This window comes from Lepisma saccharinum, chromosome 18, assembly GCF_977018435.1.
Source record: "Lepisma saccharinum chromosome 18, izLepSacc3.1, whole genome shotgun sequence".
Taxonomy (NCBI): Eukaryota; Metazoa; Arthropoda; class Insecta; order Zygentoma; family Lepismatidae; genus Lepisma; species Lepisma saccharinum.
The window spans coordinates 5,096,452-5,115,991 of record NC_139246.1 but is presented as its reverse complement, the minus strand read 5'-3'; the positions used below and the strand labels follow the sequence as shown (position 1 = coordinate 5,115,991).

General features: G+C 39.1%; 1 long non-coding RNA gene across 1 annotated transcript; it reads left to right on the top strand.

Moving 5' to 3' along the window:
• The first annotated feature begins 6,935 nt into the window (after window positions 1–6,935).
• LOC146002352 (uncharacterized) lies at window positions 6,936–15,837 on the top strand. Its single transcript, XR_014443698.1, has 3 exons — window positions 6,936–7,034; window positions 9,822–9,912; window positions 15,344–15,837. It is a non-coding gene; the product is annotated as an uncharacterized LOC146002352 (long non-coding RNA).
• Window positions 15,838–19,540: the final 3,703 nt, after the last annotated feature.

The window sequence follows — 19,540 nt, the reverse complement described above, 5'->3', positions numbered from 1 at the left end:
TCGCACCACAACGTATGCATAACTCGAAGCCTCGTGGAGTTGGTAAGGGGTGGTGGAAGAAACTTCAGGGTCGGGATCGCAAGTGGACAGGGGTTTGAGGAAGGCCTCGAAATCCGCGATGATGATAGCGGGATGCTCTACCATAGCACCGTGCATGTGGAAACGCTCCACGGTGCCAGGTTTGGGCAAGACTGCCACACCAGGCTCGTTGGCATTGCAGTAGATCTTGTGGCGAGCGAGCTTCTCTGCAGCGATGTTGGGACCTCTGATGCGCTGGTAGTCCTGCTGTTTTCGATTATCAAAAGTTGACAAGCACCTGCGACACACCTCGACGTGGGTTTTGTCTTTGCTCCGCTGGCTCGAAACAAGTCTAGAGAGGGAACGGATGAGGGTGTAGTGGTGATTGGTCTAGTCCTTGATGAGCAGAAGGTGAATTTCCTGCGCACCATCGTCCTCTACGTCGCTCACCCGGATGGGGTACACCGCATTTTCGTCAGTGAGACCGTAAACGTTGATGGCCAACCGCGTACGAGCCTCGAACTTTCGAATGTCCGGGACCTCTACCGGGTAGTTGATCCCAGCCATGGCAACTTCCAGCTCTGCCTCATAGGGTAGGTAGTGGTTAACTCGGTGTGGTTGGTTTTTCCTGTCGACAGGGTGCAACGCTGCAAGCACCGACCAGAGAAAGCACTTGTTATCTTTATTTTGGATGTTCAGGACGGCCTTCTTTGCCGCAATGGTAGGTGGTAAGGCGGCGTAGCTGGAGGCGGAGAGAGGCACGAACTTACAAAGTTTGACGCACAGTTCGTGAGGCTCGCCACACAGCGAACCCCCCGAGCCTTTAGCTTGATGTTCCTCCTGTTTTGCCACCAGCTCATTGGTAAACTGGTTGTAGATGACCTCGAGGTTGTCGACATCCGCCAGATGCAGCGTCTTCGCCTTGGTGTTGTGGCAGAAGCTGTAAATTTCGTCGGACGGCTTCTTGTACTGGCAACGTAGCGATGCGTAGAATTTGGTGGAGTGCATTGCAAGCGCATCGCCGAGGATGGAAATAATTTCGGCTTGCACGTTCTCCAAAAAGCTACGCACGTCGCATGAGCCCTCCGAAGTGATGACAAAGTCCTCTAACAACCGCTCGAAAGCAGTCTGGTTTGTTTTTGTCACAGGCTTGACGCGTTTGGCGGGTGGTGGCGAGTCGGCTTCCGCTTTCCTCTTGGTCGAGCTGGTCGACGGTTGGGGAACAGGTGCTTCAACGACAACTTTGCATGATGTTATATGCCTCTTCAAATTATTAATGGTAATAGGTATACCGCACCTGGGACATGATTTTTTAGCGGTTACACGCTTACCAGGTGTGCAGGTACGACAATGTCTTGCAAAATTTTGGCTTGGTATGGTTATCTTGCACACAGGGCAACTTTTCTCAGATTGCATCTTGTTGAAAATATTTGTGGGTATGTTATTATATATATAGTGGAGTGCCACAAAATGAATACTGTGCAATAATTCACAATAGTGTTGGGTTTGATGGGAGTGTGTTATTTATGCTACTTCTTGCTTCTTAATGAATCCTGTAAATAATTGAAAAAAAATAATTAAGCTTGTGTATAGAAAACACGAAAATATTATGTGTGCATAATTCTACCAAACAATCTTTTTTTTCTAACCCTCAGCCCTCTCGGCATATGAAGTATAAATCATAATTTCAGAAAACATGGTTATTTTCCGCTCGCCATTTTAAAAATCAAACCATAAGCATTATTTATGTTTATAGTATTCGTCGAGCGATAGCAGATAGAGCAAGAATCGTTTTCCTACAACCCATAGTTGATGAATTACAAAACATCTTAGAAATTACATCTTGAAATTTTAATCCAAAATAACTCGAAAACAGCAGGCAGTAGTCATCACCCCTCCAATAAGTTGTAGAGTACTTCTAATTTTGTATCGACTGCTATTAAAATTTTCGAATTAGGGCAAAAACTAAGCCTGCAAATCAAGTTTCTCAAAAAAATAAAAAATTGTCTGTATTTCCGAAACTTGAGGGGGTAGAATCGATTTTATTTGCTAGTCGAATAGTTCTCGTCGAATCCTATCCAACAAACCTAAAATCATCATCCTAGCTCAATTAGGAGCCGAGAAAATCAATGTCTTGGAAAACGTCTTAAGATTTTTGTCTTAAGAAAATTTTCTTGACAGACCGGAAGTAACATCTTGAGATACCGGAAGTCGACTTTCTTAAAGATTGAGATATTTGTCTTAAGACGTTTTCCAAGACATTGATTTTCTCGGCTCCTATGGGGCCTAGAACCATGTAACTTTGGTCTATGCATATACCAACACTTGCCCGACCCTGTGGCCGAGTGGTTAGCACATCGCGCTGCGACGCCAAGGGTCCCGGGTTCGAATCCTGGTCGGGCTTGGTTGTTTGTGAATGTCCATTTCATCACTCATCCCCAATCTTCGCAAATTAGCCAAGAGGTACAAAACGTAAAATAAAATAAACTAAATCAATCATTAAGTTCCGTGTTGCAATCATGAAATTAAATTTTAATTAACTTTTTTTTATCCATCTCTCTCTCAAATCTATATAGCCTGTTCATATTTGGCATGTCAGCCATTTTGTTTACGTAGCAAAAAAAATCTCAATGCTCGTTGTAGCCATAAGTATAATTGGATATAATTGCCGGATTTTATTTAATTTTAGGTTTAAAATCAATAAGCGTGCATAAAAAAAAAACTAAATATTTTAAATAAATAAGATTCGAATAACTATGTACTTCCACTAGCCTTTGCGATGGCGCAGCAGTAGGCTTGTATTCAAGGGTTCGGTATCCGTACAAGTGGTTCTTGAAACTGTAGGTCCAGTCCCGATTAGCCTTACTGTACATAAAATAGACTTAAAACATCAAATCAATCAGTACTTCCACTAGCCTCAGCGTTAGCACGGCGATAGCCTTGTATTCAAGGGTTCGATACCCGTACAAGTGGTTCTTGAAACTGTAGGTCCAGTCCCGATTAGTTTTACTCTGCATAAAGTGGACTTAAAACATCAAATCAATCAGTACTTCCACTAACCTCTGCGATGACGTAGCGATAACGTCGTTGTCTTGTAATAAAGGGTTCGATACCAGGTAGGGACATAAGTAGTTCTTGAAACTATAGGTCCAGTCCCGATTAGCCTTACTGTACATAAAGTAGACTTAAAACATCAAATCAATCAGTACTTCCACTAACCTCTGCGATGACGTAGCGATAACGTCGTTGTCTTGTAATCAAGGGTTCGATACCCATACAAGTAGTTCTTGAAACTGTAGGTCCAGTTCCGATTAGCCTTACTGTACATAAAGTAGACTTAAACAAAAAAAAACGCCAACTCAATCAATTAATCAGTACTTCCACTAGATATCAAAAACACGCAACTCTCCTCTATTTTTCATGTCTTCCTCTAACAATTTAACACATTTATTTTTTTGAAATATGCCCCCACACACATATTTCCTACCTACCAACAGCGGCACACGGAAGAAAAAAAATATTCTAGCTACCAAGATGCATGCTTCAAATATATAAAAGCAGAGAGAGACATGAAATACCTTCTATATTCTCTCTTTTTTTTGCATGTTTTGTGAGTATATTTTCTTCCACAAAAGCATTGCCATACTTATAAATCAAAGCCAACTTATGCAAGCTAAGAAACAAAGTTACTTACTTTTAGAAATTCTGCAGAAATGCTCTTCACTAACGCTGAAAATAAAACACAACTTTCTACACCAGCGCTTTAAGTTTTATACGGTTTTCTAATAACGTCAAAAATGATATGTTAGCCAACGCAACGTGGACCAATAGAAATCCAAGAACCAAATTCTCTAGAACATTCTCCCCCCCTCTCTTCTCTTCTCTACATTTCAGCCACATTATTTCGCAACTATGCTTGGCAGCAGAGAAAAAATACAGTTCCGGTTATTTATTTCGTAGCCCCTGACCCCGCCTCTGCACCCATGAGAGCGGACGCTACTTCGTGTTTTCATTTCGCCGGTTGAATACTGTTTTGAATCTATCTTCAATAGATGCTCATTGAAATTGGATTTAAACCGGACGTGTATTTCCTGTTTCGCGAACATACGAGAACCTTTCACAATATCGCATCAGATAATATATTGCAAGAGCGAGTTGGTTGTGTACATGGAACTGTATTTTTTCTCTGCCGCCAAGCATAGTTGCGAAATGCATGTGGTGATTTCTGGTTATTTGTATAGAAACAGAGCAACATATTTTCTGTCACCGGAAAACCCATTTCCGCCCTAGTCAGATAACGAAATTGTCAGGAAAAAAAAAAGATGTGCGGTTGACTACATATTTGTTGAATTCGTGTCGTTGTGTCAACGTTGATAGCATATACAGAAAGAGGGAACAAAATTGTCGTTTTTCTAGATATCCACAGGCAAAAGCGTAATATTTTTTCAAATACAATATGACAGTCGCTTTTCGGTACCGAAAAACTAAATACAATAAGTATATATATATATTTACAATATTAATATTTATTTAACAATATCTACCTACGAATTTGCCTCGAACGAAAACATGTCATAGAAAAACATTTTTCCAACCGTAAATTCAAAAATTTTGGCCTGCGCGCGCGCGCGTGCGTGCGTGCGTGCGTGTGTGTGTGTGGCACGTCGTTCCCCCGAGAGAGAGAGGTTTACAAAGGTCGCGATATACAAACATTGGCCCCCCGGGAGTTGGAAAATTACGATATGGGACATTCGCTCATTACTGTTCCCAGCTATAAGTTTTTCTCTCTCTCTAGCCCTTGCCAACTAAAAAAAAAGTGTAGGTAGGAGTTGGCAGCACTGCGAGAAAATAGAGATCATGCCTTACAAGAAAAAAACCATTAAGGCGATTTTTATTTGATGACGTTGAACCCGTGTAGTGTTCCCATCCATCCATCTCTCTCTTTTACGGCAGTGCCGACTCTCCTTGCCCTGTATATGTAGGTTGGCAAAAATTGCTTTATGCACTGTAAAGCAAACCTCAAGCAAAATTGCCAGCCCCTTGCTTGAGGTTAGGTTAGACAAAAAAAGCTGTAGGTAGGCTGTCGGCCGTTTAACTCTTCCCTCCCTCTCTTCTCTCTCTTTTTTGTAAAAGGCTATGGCAAAAATACCAGTAGGTTGGCAACCTTGCTTTATGCACTGTAAAACAAGCCTCAAGCAAGATTACCAGCCCCTTGCTTTAGGTTACGTTAGACCAAAAACCTTGGTGATTTTTTTCGAGTAAGATGTTGCTAATACTGTGTCCGAAAATAGGGGGGGGGGGGTTTATGCCTTACAAGAGCAAACCATTAAAGCAAGCCCCACCGAGCTTTACTTTCGGGTGTAGTGTTGCCAACACTGCGAGAAAAAAATTGCCAGCCCCTTGCTTTAGGTTAGGTTAAACCAAAAACCTTGGTGATTTTTTCGAGTAAGATGTTGGCAACACTGCAAGAAAAAAGTTGCCAGCTCCTTGTTTTAGGTTAGGTTAGACCAAAAACCTTGGTGATTTTTTCGAGTAAGAAGCTAGCAACACTGTGCCATCAAATAGAGCTCATGCCTTACGATAGAAATCCATTAAGGCAAGCTCCTCACTTCAGCTCCTCACAAGAGGTTGCAGAACCCGGGCACTTGGACTACTTTCATGCATCCAAGAAATGTCCATTGCGTTTGTAGGTCATGTACAGTGGATCCATAAGTATTACCAAGCAAATTGCCCATCACCACGTTTACTCCCTTTGTTTTAGGCAATGAGAGCTTCAAGAACTGACAAAAACACCAAACTATCTTCTTACAACCTCTGAACCAGTAGACGTAAAAATACAGTCCTTTAAAATACGCAGGATGAAGATAAAAGTCAACGAAAATAGTTATGGACAATTTGCTGAGCAATAGTTATGGATTTCACTGTACTATTCATATCTTCCTCAAAGTATGAACCTCAAGGTCGGATGGGACTGCTGCCAAAAGGCGGTGGCAATTTTCCCAAACGGGGTGCCCCAAAAAATCGGTGATTGTAATGGCAGTTAGTGACTCCACCGAAAGTTATAATTTGACTTTTGTTATTTCCTGTAGTTTCTCTGCTGATTTTGGCTTATCGCGACGATGACGATGAGTAATGATATCAAGAAATTTTGAAGGGGCAGTCGCAAAAACACTCATGCTCAGGCCAGGATTCGAACACGAGACCCCTGGCGTCGTAGCGCGATGTGCGACACTAGAGACGGAAACGAGAAACATCTTCTAGCACACTAGAGAAGACGAGATTCCTTCAAGTCTCGTTTCGATTTCCTCCAAGTTCTTTCGAAAATGCGTGTGCACGATGCTCTAGCACTAAATGTGTTTGCTACGACGTCTGAGATCCCGACCTGGGTATGAGCGTTCTTTGTGAATGTTCCTTCATCAATTTCATCACATCATCACTCATCCTCATCCAGGGTTGTTAAAGGTCCGGGAACCCATAAATTCTATTGGTTTTTGTAACAGGAACGGAACCTTTTTCTCTCGCAAAATTTAAATTCGGTCCAAGTTGTTGGGTATTGTGTTATTTCAATACATAACGTGGACCGTATTGAAATTGATCCGGAAAAAAGGTTCTTGGACCGAATTGAAATACTTTACAGATAAAGAGGTTCTTTGATGTCCAGAACCTACTTGGGCGTGCTTATTTTCTATCCTGGACCGGAATTGAATTTATTAAAACTTTTGTACCTTTAACAACCCTGTCCTCATCTTCACTATCAGCAAAACGTGACAGATAAGCGAAGCAAAATAAACCAAAGTAGTCAATCGATAAATGTGTGACGAGAACAGAAATTAAACCTTTACGACTCATTACATTAGGCTCATTGGATTAGGAAGAATATCGAAACGAAATGGAAACCCATTTGCTTGTTCCTGATAATAGTTTACCGTCACATTAAAGCTACCGGGCTTTGAGCTAGAAAATCGTACATAAGGGCAGCAGACACGGTGAGCAAGTGAGACTCGTTTCAGATATTGGTAAGTAAAGTTTATCAGGGTGTCTACAGATTCGTAGAGTGAGATTATTTCCGTAACAGTTCTGGCCGTTCTGAGCTTGCACCTTGGGAGCGAGTCATAACTCCCGACGCCTCCAATCAAGAAGTGAACCTCTGACGTCCTGTCTACTCTGCGCCTATAGCTTACTCTATTGCTCACGCTGTACACTGCTCGTAGGCTCGCTGGCTAGACTCCCGCAGTCAGCTGGAGATGTTCCGAATGCACTCGGACTCTAGAAAGAAGGTTGCGCGTAACGTCAAAGATGGGGAGGAAGTTGAGTGGGCAGAGCGAAGCAGTACATGCTGCTCGAAGGCTGGTAACTGCAGTGGCTTCACGCAATACCGTTCCCTCTCGCGTTACTACTTGAGCAGAGACCATGTTTTCGTTCGCTTGCTCCAGATATCGATCTGCCTGGCGCCTTGGACTCTGGTTGTGAGCGACGACGACTCACCAGTGTGGCAAGTCGTCTCTGACACACCAAATGGGATTCGAACCCACAACCCACGGCGGAGTACAGTATATGTTTTCTTGTTTGTGCATTTTCTGTATTTTAGTAGAACATCAAATACAGTAAACCCTCGTTAACACAAACTCGCTTAAGACGAACACTCGGTTAACATGAATAAAACGTTAGTCCCGGGCAAGGATGTATTATATCTTATAGAAAGTTTTATCGGTTAACGCGAATTTCGGTTACCAAGAATTACGAACTGTTTTTTAGTCCGTTACGTCATTAGATCTCATTTAACACGAACTTTCAAAGTTTTTCATATTTTTTTTTGTTCCTCTGTCGTTCCTCTGCTATGTACAAGTATGTAAGAAATCGCTCAACAATCTCTATCATCTTGTCAACAATCAACTTATACAGTATTGTAACCAACAAATTGAGATCAACAATGTGTTCAAATGTGTTTTTCTATTCTTTACAACATAGCCAGTACGAGTAATATTAAGATTGAAACTTCGGTGCAATTGGTCGACATTCGCGATCATCGCGTTAAGAATGAGCTTATACGTATTTAACCAACAAATTCAGTTGTGTTCAGATGTGTTTTTCTATTCTTTAAAACGTACGAGAAACATCAAGTTGCAAGCAGTAAGACGGGAGTCATGGCCAAGAGGAAGATGACAGGCATAGACAACCAAACAAAACTGAAAATCCTAGATGAAGTAGGAATAATTTGAGTCCCCGGCTAGCACGAATTTATTTTAACAAGAACTCCTGAATTTTCGATCCCTTGGGATTCGTGTTAACGAGGGTTTACTGTATACACAAATAATGCAATTTCGTAAGGATGACTGGAAGCTGACTGACGGTTATTTCGATATCTCTCTCTTCAGAAATTTAAAATGTGAAGCTTTATCTTAGTTTGATTCATAGTTTTTCTTTATCTATCTGGAAAAAAGGACTAACGAAGGACTAAAATTGAACGATGTGACTCAGCTGTTGGCATATGCAGATGATGTAGACTTACTGGGAGATGATGTAAATACAATACCTTTCAAAGCAGCTAAAGAGATAAGTTTGGAAGTTAGCAAAGAGAGAACTAAATATATGCTTACAGGCCGAAACCAAGTGTTAGGTAATAATCAAAATCTAATTATTGATAACATCTCGTTTGAAGCAGTTTCCAAATTCAAGTACTTAGGAGTAATAAATACAGAGCATTCCCAGACATTCGCTACGACACTCGGCGGAAAGCGGCCCGGCATCAGCGCTTGTTAAAAGAGAGTATTGTACGAGAATTACAGTAGACGAACTTGCACGTGTAAATGCCAATTTCCTTCGGAGATGCCAGGAATGTGTTGCAGCAGAGGGACATCATTTTCAACACCTTCTGTAGTCAAGGTTGGTACACAATATGAAAACTGTAATTTTAATAGCCGACTCTACCGACTGTCGCGGACCCGTTCACCGGGAAAGACAAGCGCTGATGCCGGGCCGTTTGCCGCCGAGTCTCGTAGCGAATGTCAGGGAATGCTCTGTACTAACAGATGAAAATTATATTAAAGAGAAAATGAAATGCAGGCTTAATTCAGGAAATGCATGTTATTTTTCACTTCATAAACTCTTGTCTTCTCGTTTAACATCTAAGAAACTTAAGTTAAAATATACAAAACAGTAATTTTGCCTGTATTATTATATGGGTGTGAAACTTGGTCCCTATATTGAAAGAGGAACATAAATTGAGAGTATTTGAAAATAAGATCCTTAGGAAAAAGGATGAGGAAACAGGTGAGTGGAGAAGGTTACATAATTTAGAAGTACATAATTTGTATTCATGTCCAGATATTATTAGAATGATTATTAAATCAAGAAGACTTAGTTGGGCAGGTCATGTGGCACGAATGGGAGAGGAAAGAGGAGTTTACAGGATTTTTGTTTGGAAACCTGATTGTAAGAGACCTGTAGGAAGACCAAGACGAAGATGGAGGGATAATGTTGAGATGTAACTAATGTAAATTGTTAGGGATGGAAAAGAGTATATACGTCTTGCTCAGGATAGGGACAGATGAAAGGCCTGTGTTGCTGCAGCCATGAACCTTCGGGCTCAAGAAGGCTAGAGAGTTAGTTACTTATCTGGCAAAAAAAGAAAAAAATACTGGCTCCTGAGGGGAAAAAGGGCTGGCACCTGAATTACTTTGTTTTTATCTGTATGTATGTGTGTGTGTCTTTTTTTAGTCTATGTTACCGTTGATTCCCTCCAATTATAAAACGATGTTATAATGTAGACGTGAACATTCCAGATCTAACCAATTGATTTGCAGGTGTCAACTGGAAGAAGGTGAATCACAAGCCGGAGAAATGTACACAGAACGAATCATCTTTCTGTTGCTTCTTGCCTTTGCTGTAGTAATGGTAAGTTCATATCGTTAGACATCACTTACACTATCCCCGTTCTAGCTATAATAATATACATGAAGTGAAAAGAAAAAAAATCATTTTAATTATCTCACAGGGTTCTATCAATATTTTCTGAACAGAAGGGAGATTAATTTTCCTGTAATCATGACCTGATTACACTACTTGACATTGCATAACGGCCTTAGTTTATTCAACCTAGGAGAAATCACATCCATAAATCTTGCTGGTTGCATCGACAAACGATGATAGCACTGAGTCGCTCTTGTAATTTTCCCTCCAGTAATCAATACAATGAGAGAGGTGCAGTGATGTACATTCTCTCCTGTTCTCTTTCAATCTTCATAGAACCTCTCCGATAGTATAGTGGTAACGTCCTCACCTTCTAATCAGGGTGCCTGGATTCGATATCCGGTGGAGGCACATAGTGGTTCGGATCCCACTTTAAACTGTAGGTCCAGTCCCCCATATTTACATAGTGTGAACTTAAAACAATAACTCAACCTTTCCTTCCCTGAAACATGCCGCTGATCGCTACAGTGACGGTTCAGATATAGGCAGGCAGTTTCAGCCAACTTATCCGTCAAGAGTTCTAAAATTTGATACAGGAAAGTTTACGGATGAAAGAATTAAGAAAGATTACCAAATTAAATTGTCAAATAGATTTGATATTTTGCAGGATTTAAATGACGATGAAAATATAAATGAAACAGACGTAAATAAGAATTGGGAGCACATACGTAATGCAATAGAATCAGCAGCTAAAGAAAGTATAGGATACCATAAACCGAGAAAAAGTAAGCCATGGTTTGATAATGAATGTCATAATCTAATAGAAATAAGATATCAGGCTAGACTTAGGTGGTTAAATAACTCTGATGATACAAATCTAAACAATTATAATAGAATAAAGCGAGAAGTTAACCGCACGTTTAGAAGTAAAAAAAGAGATTACTTGAAAAACAAAATTAACGAAATTGAAACAAACAGCAATAATAAAAATATCAGAGATTTATATAAAGGTGTAAATGAGTTTAGAAAGGGTTGGTAACCTAAAGTAAACTTGATAAAAGATAAAGACGGTGATTTTCTAGCTGACCCAAGCGATATTCTAAATAGATGGAAGAACTACTTTAATGAACTTTTAAATGTCCATGTAGGAGATAAATCAGAAGTAAATGAAGTACACACAGCAGAACCTAACTTTACTGAAGTTAAAGATGCTATTAAAAGGCTAAAGAATAACAAAGCACCTGGCATTGATTTAATACCAGCTGAGTTAATTAAATATGGTGGAAATTCATTAGTATGTCAAATTCATAAATTAATTTGTTTAATATGGAATAGAGAAGAAATCCCTCAACAGTGGAAAGAATCCATAATTGTTCCTGTGTTTAAAAAGGGTGATAAAATGAACTGCAATAATTACCGTGGAATTTCTCTACTCTCAACAACATATAAAATATTATCTAACATTATTTTAACAAGACTAACCCCATATGCTAATGAAATTATAGGTGATTATCAATGTGGATTTAAACGCAACAGATCAACTACAGATCAAATTTTTCACATCAGACAGACACTTGAAAAAAAGTGGGAATATAATCAAAATGTCCATCAGCTATTCATTGATTTCAAAAAAGCATATCATTCGGTCAAAAAAGATAAATTGTATATTATATTAGTAGAGTTTGGAATACCTAAGAAGCTTGTTAGTATGATAAAAATATGCACCAGTGAAACAGAAAGTAAAATTCGTGTGGGTATTAATATGTCTAACAAATTTACAATTCATGATGGATTAAAACAAGGAGATGCATTATCTCCATTGCTCTTTAATTTTGCCTTAGAATATGTTGTTAGGAAGGTAAAAGAAACTAAAGAAGGAATAAAATTAAATGGTGTGACTCAGTTGTTAGCATATGCAGATGATGTAGACTTACTGGGGGATGATGTGAATACAATTAAGAATAATGCTATAATATTTTTCAAAACTTCTAAAGAGATAGGTTTGGAAGTTAACACAGAGAAAACTAAATATATGCTTACAGGCCGAAACCAAGTGTTAGGTAATAATCAAAATCTAATTATTGATAACAACTCGTTTGAACCAGTTTCCAAATTCAAGTACTTAGGAGTAATATTAACACATGAAAATTATATTAAAGAGGAAATAAAAAGTAGGCTTAATTCAGGAAATTCATGTTACTTCTCTCTTCATAAACTTTTGTCTTCTCGTTTAATATCTAAAAAACTAAAAGTTAAAATATACAAAACAGTAATTTTGCCTGTAGTATTATATGGGTGTGAAACTTGGTCCCTTACATTGAAAGAGGAACATAAATTGAGAGTATTTGAAAATAAGATCCTTAGGAAAATCTTTGGACCTAAAAGGGATGAGGAGACAGGTGAGTGGAGAAGGTTACATAATTTAGAACTACATAATTTGTATTCATATCCAGATATTATTAGAATAATTAAATCAAGAAGACTTAGGTGGGCAGGCCATGTGGCACGAATAGGAGAGGAAATAGGAGTTTACAGGATTCTTGTTGGGAAACCTGATGGTAAGATACCTGTAGGAAGGCCAATACGAAGATGGAGGGACAACGTTGAGATGGACCTAAGGGAAATCGGTAGGGATGGAAAAGAGTATATAGAACTTGCTCAAGATAGGGAAAGATGGAAGGCCTGTGTTGCTGCAGCCATGAACCTTCGGGTTTAAGAAGGCTAGGGAGTTAGTTAGTTATCCATCAAGAGAGGGTAAGATGTGGAAAGCCTGTGAACTGTGGGCGCTTGGCCTTTTAGAAGAAAATGATGAGGCAGGGTCTTCTTAGTAGCGCATAGACTGTAGTCCCCCAGACTTTTATAAGCTAATTATACTGGGTGAGTCTGTTAAAGAGGCCCCGTAGAAAATGTTCTCCTTGCATGTAGGCAACCCTGGTACACCGAAGAGAAGAGCGGGGTAGAGAACAGTCCAGGATATTGGTGCCAAGCAGTTTAGACAACTTGACAAAAACGAAAATTAATGAAACATCCTTTCTGTAAATAAAGTACAGTGTGACAACAACCTACCTAGAGGAGGTGCTGGTAATGTCCTCCGTTGACCTCGAGGCACGTGTGCAGACGATACCACATGTTCTGATAAGCACTGGCGAGGACATCCTGCGGGATGGCCTAGATAGCTGTGATAATGTTGTTCTGGATTTCTTCGAGTGTGTGAGGGTTGTTGCTATACACCTGTCCCTTTAGAGCTCCCCACAACAAGAAATCACAGGGTGATAAATCTGGAGAACGAGGTGGCCAAGGTTGGTTCATTCCACGGCTGATGACGCGATCAGGCGAGAACACTGACTCAATGTGCGTGATCGTTGCACATGCTGTATGCGCCGTGGCTCCATCCTGCTGAAAGTAAGCGTTCTTTCGCTCATCCTCAGTCAGTTGTTCAACAAACACGTTGAATATGTTACTGATGTAACGAGCCGAGTTCACAGCATCATTCCCGTGACGACACGGCACACCAGACACAGAGTATCTGGGCGTGCAGTGGAACCTTCATGAACACGTGTGGATTGTCACCTGACTAGTGTCGCGTGTTCTGGAAGTTTATGTAGCCTGACAGATGGAACCATGCTTCATCGAAAATGAACAAGTAACCATCCTGCAGCACCTCCGGAGCAATATTGGACAGAAACCACTCACAAAACTGCACGCGAGCTGCGAGCTGCCTTGTCCACATCCCGCACCTGATGCATCACGGTAACTTTCAATGTGTGCAAGTTCAAGTCCTGCTTCAGGATCCGTATAGTGGTTGACTGGGACACCTACAACTGTTGTGCCAAACGCCGAGATGATTTTCGTGGACTGCGTATCATTAGCTGCGCTGCGTCGCCCACCTTTGCCTCAGTTCGGACAGTCTTTGGACGCACTTTTGGCCTATTCAGCACAGATCCGGTCTCCCGCCATTTTGCAATCAGTTTTTGCATTACTGATTTGGTTGGGACCTTCGCTGGAACTTCATTCACCGCGAACTCCGTCGTAAACAAATCTGCACACTGTTTCCAAGAACCGAGGCGAGCATACGTCTCGACAACGAAGATACGCTGCTGCACCGTTAACACCATGCTGACCCACCGAACCACACACACAACTTTCCTCGCCTCTCAACTGACCTGCACGCTGCCTCCCTCAAGGTCACTACTGGACACTTTCTTTTCAATCCCTCTCTATCTATGGGCCCGTTCCGAAAGTCGAACGAATTTAAGGCGTTAAACGTGTTATGGTAACTGGCTGTCCCACAAGTGCTTCCGTGCGTTTCGTTAGTTTCATTATGCTGTCCCAAAAGTCGCATTCACCAAACGCACGGGCCAGGAGGCTGGTTTGTTCAGTGAGAATCGTCAGCTGCTTTCAGACATCGGATGGATTCAAACTGCACTAGTTCGGAAAATGTATTATAATTTTAACAGATAGCGATATGAAGCAACATGCACAAGATGAGTATGCCTTAACCGTTCCTAGAATCTGATGAAAATTAGTAAGAGTGTCCACAGTAGAGTTTATTTTTGTCATAAGAACATTCCTTCCGCTGAACGCCATGTGGAAACTTTCTCTAAATAATACGCTGCGCCTGCGCTTTCGCCTAGTGTGTCCCATAAGTCTGTAAAATAACTGGTTTCACCAAATTCACGAGCCCAGTTATTTCCGTTGAATGCATTCGTTTCGTTAAGACTTTCGGAACGCACCCTATGTCAAGTTGTCTAAACTGCTTGGCACCGAAATCCTGGACTGTTCTCTACCCCGCTCTTCTCTTCGGTGTACCAGGGTTGCCTACATGCAAGGAGCACATTTTTCACGGGGACTCTTTTAACAGACTCACCCAGTATTAGCAAGTAAATATACACCCTTGGGGCATTTCATGTGAAAGCGCTCCTGAACCTCAATTTTTAAAAATTAAATGCAATGCTGTAACTTTATCCTATCTTGTGAGTGAGAAATTAAAATTGTTTTTTGGATAAAAATTCAAGTATTATACATAATTAAGTTGTAAATTAGAAGGCATTTTACATATTTTTTTAACTTTTCGATTTACTTGTGTTTTCTACTGAGTGCCAGCCGCGACACCAAAAAAAATCTCAATTAACAGTTACATTTCGCCCCTCAACTCCACCTTCTCTGTCTTAAAAAATATTTTTCATAATTTAAAAATTCACAGAAATAAACTAAGAGGCAGTGTTTCTTTTGTCCCCTACATGACACGAAATTGTTCACTCATGGCTATAAATTTGGGAAAGTATTTTAAGGGTAGGGAGAGAACATGATAAGATTGCAAGATATGGATAAACCATAGGAGTAAGCTCTGAATATTTTAATTTATGAAGGTTGTATCTAAATTGTTATTCTAACCAAACAATATCTTATTTTCTAGAGTCAAAGTGATGAAGAGCCTGTTGACAGCGACTGTTTTGTCAACTGCGTGAATATGAACCTTGGGGACGCATGCGCACAAAAATGTTAGGTACATAAATGAAGAATAACACGAATTCGTCAAAGCGAAAAAAATAATGAAGACATGGATCCTGAATTTTAATATGGACCTGCATAGTACATATTTATTTATTAGAAAACTTAAGATACAACATACAATGGCAATTTTACCTTTAAATTATGAAAACAACAAGCATAACACGCAAAAATAACAAATTTCATTAATTTATCGTTTATTCTTGTGGGCGTCGGAACGGTATGCTCTGAGGAAAACTGGAATGTCTGTAGAAAGTTATATCTTTCCTGAATTCTATTTTTTATTTATATAAAAAGCTGAATTTATTCTAGCAAGTTGAGTACTTCAAAGTTGGCCCATATGTACGATTAATGTATGCTTTGGCTCAAATAAATTTATAATAGATACTTCCCAACAAATTAGATATTTATACTATTTATGTAGTGTATGGTGCATTAATTGCAGAAATGCTTTTTACTATCCACGTTTTGTAGGACTGAATATGTATTTACTTAGAAATCCCATTCAAGGTGTGTGATAATACTTCTAAATATATGGAAAGGTAAATTTGTGGTCACAGTAACCATAAATAATGGAATTGTAAACAAATTATCCAGAGTATCGTTAAAAATCTTGAGGAATGATAAGAATGTGTGGATACATGTAGGTATGTATATCAGTGATATAAAATATTTTACATTTACACAAATAACGCTGGCACACAACTGCAATGGTGTCGCACATGTATAAACTTGAAGTTGCTTGGAAATTCATATCCAGGAAAAAAAAAAACATGTTTCAGAATGAATGGCTGCAGGTATACACATAGAACCAAAAGTGTGTTAATTTACACTTAAAATTGCACTTTTTACCTTTTTGACACATAAAATTGTGTAAATATTGATTATGCACTTACATGCATCAAAACAAATGTGACACATGCTTCACCAAAATGCTTGTGAAATGTCACATTAAAGTGCATAATGTAAATGTGTCTTTGGAGCAAAAAATTTATAATAAAAAAATGCATTGCGTGCCAGTTTTCAGGTTTATAAGCGTGTGTTTCTTTCCTACACATAGTAGTGCAGGTTCTAGTAAATTTCTCCACTGTAAAGGAAAATGTACATTTTCAAGCAAATAAGGTAACACTGGATAAACTATTTTTGTTCACTTGTAAGAACTTTCACACATTTAGAACAAACTGAGAACATTTTGTACACACAATGAAAGAATCCACCACTATGTGCAGCAATTGCACCGGAAATTTTTAGGTGGAGGATTTCTTAGTGTAAATTTTCCCTGCTGGGAGGTAGCATTTTTCCACCTCGAGCAGTGACTTCAACATGGATTTGGGCTTTTCGGTTTTCTTGTTAGCATTCGTACACACTACACACATAAAACACACTAACACTTCATCATTATCAGGTTCCTCAGCATTGTAACTATGTCCGCTCACATGAGCCATGGGCAACAACTAACATACGAATTCGAGTGAGCGTTCCATGCGACCTTCAGAGCAGGGTTGCCAACCATGAAATCGAAATCATTCTCAAGCAACCAAATACCGAGAAATTCTCAACATGGTTGCAACAGGGAGGGGTACGGAGACATCCTCGGATACACTGTCTACAATATCAATAAGCCATAATTCCACATTCTACCCATTTCTGCTGCAAATATCTGCCTGGAGTTTTACATTTGCAGATATTTAGGTAACTAAATTCGTCAGAGGCTTTTTGGCATCGCGTTATAGTTTGGTAATAAAAACCTTTAAGTATATTGTATTGTTTAGGAGCGTCTGGAGCGCCAAAGGCAACGAAACGTAAATTTTCTGATCACACAAAACTAAGCCTATTAGCACAACAGGTTTTTAAGGATGAAAGTCTGTTTTGGTGAAGATCTTTGCGTTGATATGCGAACGAAATGTTTTGGTGGTATACTTTTTCCATCATCAGACTAAAATTTTATTTGTGGTTTGTACAGGGTCAACGAAGTTAGTAAGAAGGTGTTTTTTTTTCCACAGCGTATATTGATACACCTGTAGATTGAATTGTATCTTATGCAAATATGCTGTTTAAAAAAAAGAAACTCGCGGAGTACTAATTCAAGTGAGTGTACCACATGGTTTAAAAGTACACATTTCGTACTTACAGGGCATCTGTCATTACTTTTAATATTCTCTTGAAATGGAGTAATAAGTGATAAGAGCTACGTCGAACACAATATAGTTAGTTTAGGTTCAATGTCTTATTATTATCAGTCTATTCTTTATTACGGCATAATGTTTAATGATAAATCTGGATTTACACACGCAATAAGAGATACGCATATGATGTGAACAAAGATTGTTCCTTAAAAAAAAACTCTCCCCTAATTTTTAAGAACTGAAAAAAAGTCACATAATACGTGCTGAAATATTTTACACACCATAAATATATTATATTATATATGGAGATAATTACATCTAAGGAGATGCATTATCTCCATTGCTCTTTAATTTTGCCTTAGAATATGCTGTTAGGAAGGTAAAAGAAACTAAAGAAGGAATAAAATTAAATGGTGTGACTCAGTTGTTAGCATATGCAGATGATGTAGACTTACTGGGGGATGATGTGAATACAATTAAGAATAATGCTAAAATATTTTTCAAAACTGCTAAAGAGATAGGTTTGGAAGTTAACAAAGAGAAAACTAAATATATGTTTACAGGCCGAAACCAAGTGTTAGGTAATAATCAAAATCTAATTATTGATAACAACTCGTTTGAACCAGTTTCCAAATTCAAATACTTAGGAGTAATATTAACAAATGAAAATTATATTAAAGAGGAAATAAAAAGTAGGCTTAATTCAGGAAATGCAGGTTACTTCTCTCTTCATAAACTTTTGTCTTCTCGTTTAATATCTAAGAAACTAAAAGTTAAAATATACAGAACAGTAATTTTGCCTGTAGTATTATATGGATGTGAAACTTGGTCCCTTACATTGAAAGAGGAACATAAATTGAGAGTATTTGAAAATAAGATCCTTAGGAAAATCTTTGGACCTAAAAGGGATGAGGAGACAGGTGAGTGGAGAAGGTTACATAATTTAGAACTACATAATTTGTATTCATGTCCAGATATTATTAGAATAATTAAATCAAGAAGACTTAGGTGGGCAGGCCATGTGGCACGAATAGGAGAGGAAAGAGGAGTTTACAGGATTCTTGTTGGGAAACCTGATGGTAAGAGACCTGTAGGAAGGCCAAGACGAAGATGGAGGGACAACATTGAGATGGACCTAAGGGAAATCAGTAGGGATGGAAAAGAGTATATAGAACTTGCTCAAGATAGGGAAAGATGGAAGGCCTGTGTTGCTGCAGCCATGAACCTTCGGGTTTAAGAAGGCAACGGAGTTAGTTAGCTAGTTGGTTACCATAATTATATAGATTGATCAGTGCCAATGGAACAAAAGTAATATTGCAATCTCAAGTACTTATACATACATAAAAAAATACAGCAGGGACGAGATTAATGGGGGCCGGGGGGGGGGCACTTGTCCCTCGGAAACATCCAACAACGGACCCTGCCAAATTTTCCATAACTTATAGAAAAATTATTAATTTAATATTATAAACGAATAAAACTGTGTATTGAAAACCTTTCCATCTACATTACAATCGGTTTAATACTTTTAGCTTCATACCGCAGCTACATCCCTACTGCATAAACTCTCGAACGGTAGTGACGCCACAAACATTTCAGAAAAGACTGGCAAAATCGGACCAGGGTGGAAAGTTATATACGAGTACATAAAATTCCCTGAATTTCGGAAATTAATGCAGATTATTGTATGTGGTAATACTGATATGCTCCACACATTGTCGATCATATTCCAACCTTAACCTATTTCATTTTCCTATCGCCAGCTCTTGCTGAGAACTATTTTCGAATAGATGTAATCGCTCTGTGTACGCACAGGGGGGGGGTTGGTGGGGGTTTGAGCCCCCTACAGAAATATTGAGGAAAGGAAGATTTTCCACTGAAAGCATTAAAAAACTCGGGAAAAACCAAGGAAGTTACTGTAAACTCCATTTAAAATAACCCTCGCTTACCATTTTGGTTTTTAACAACTTTTAAAA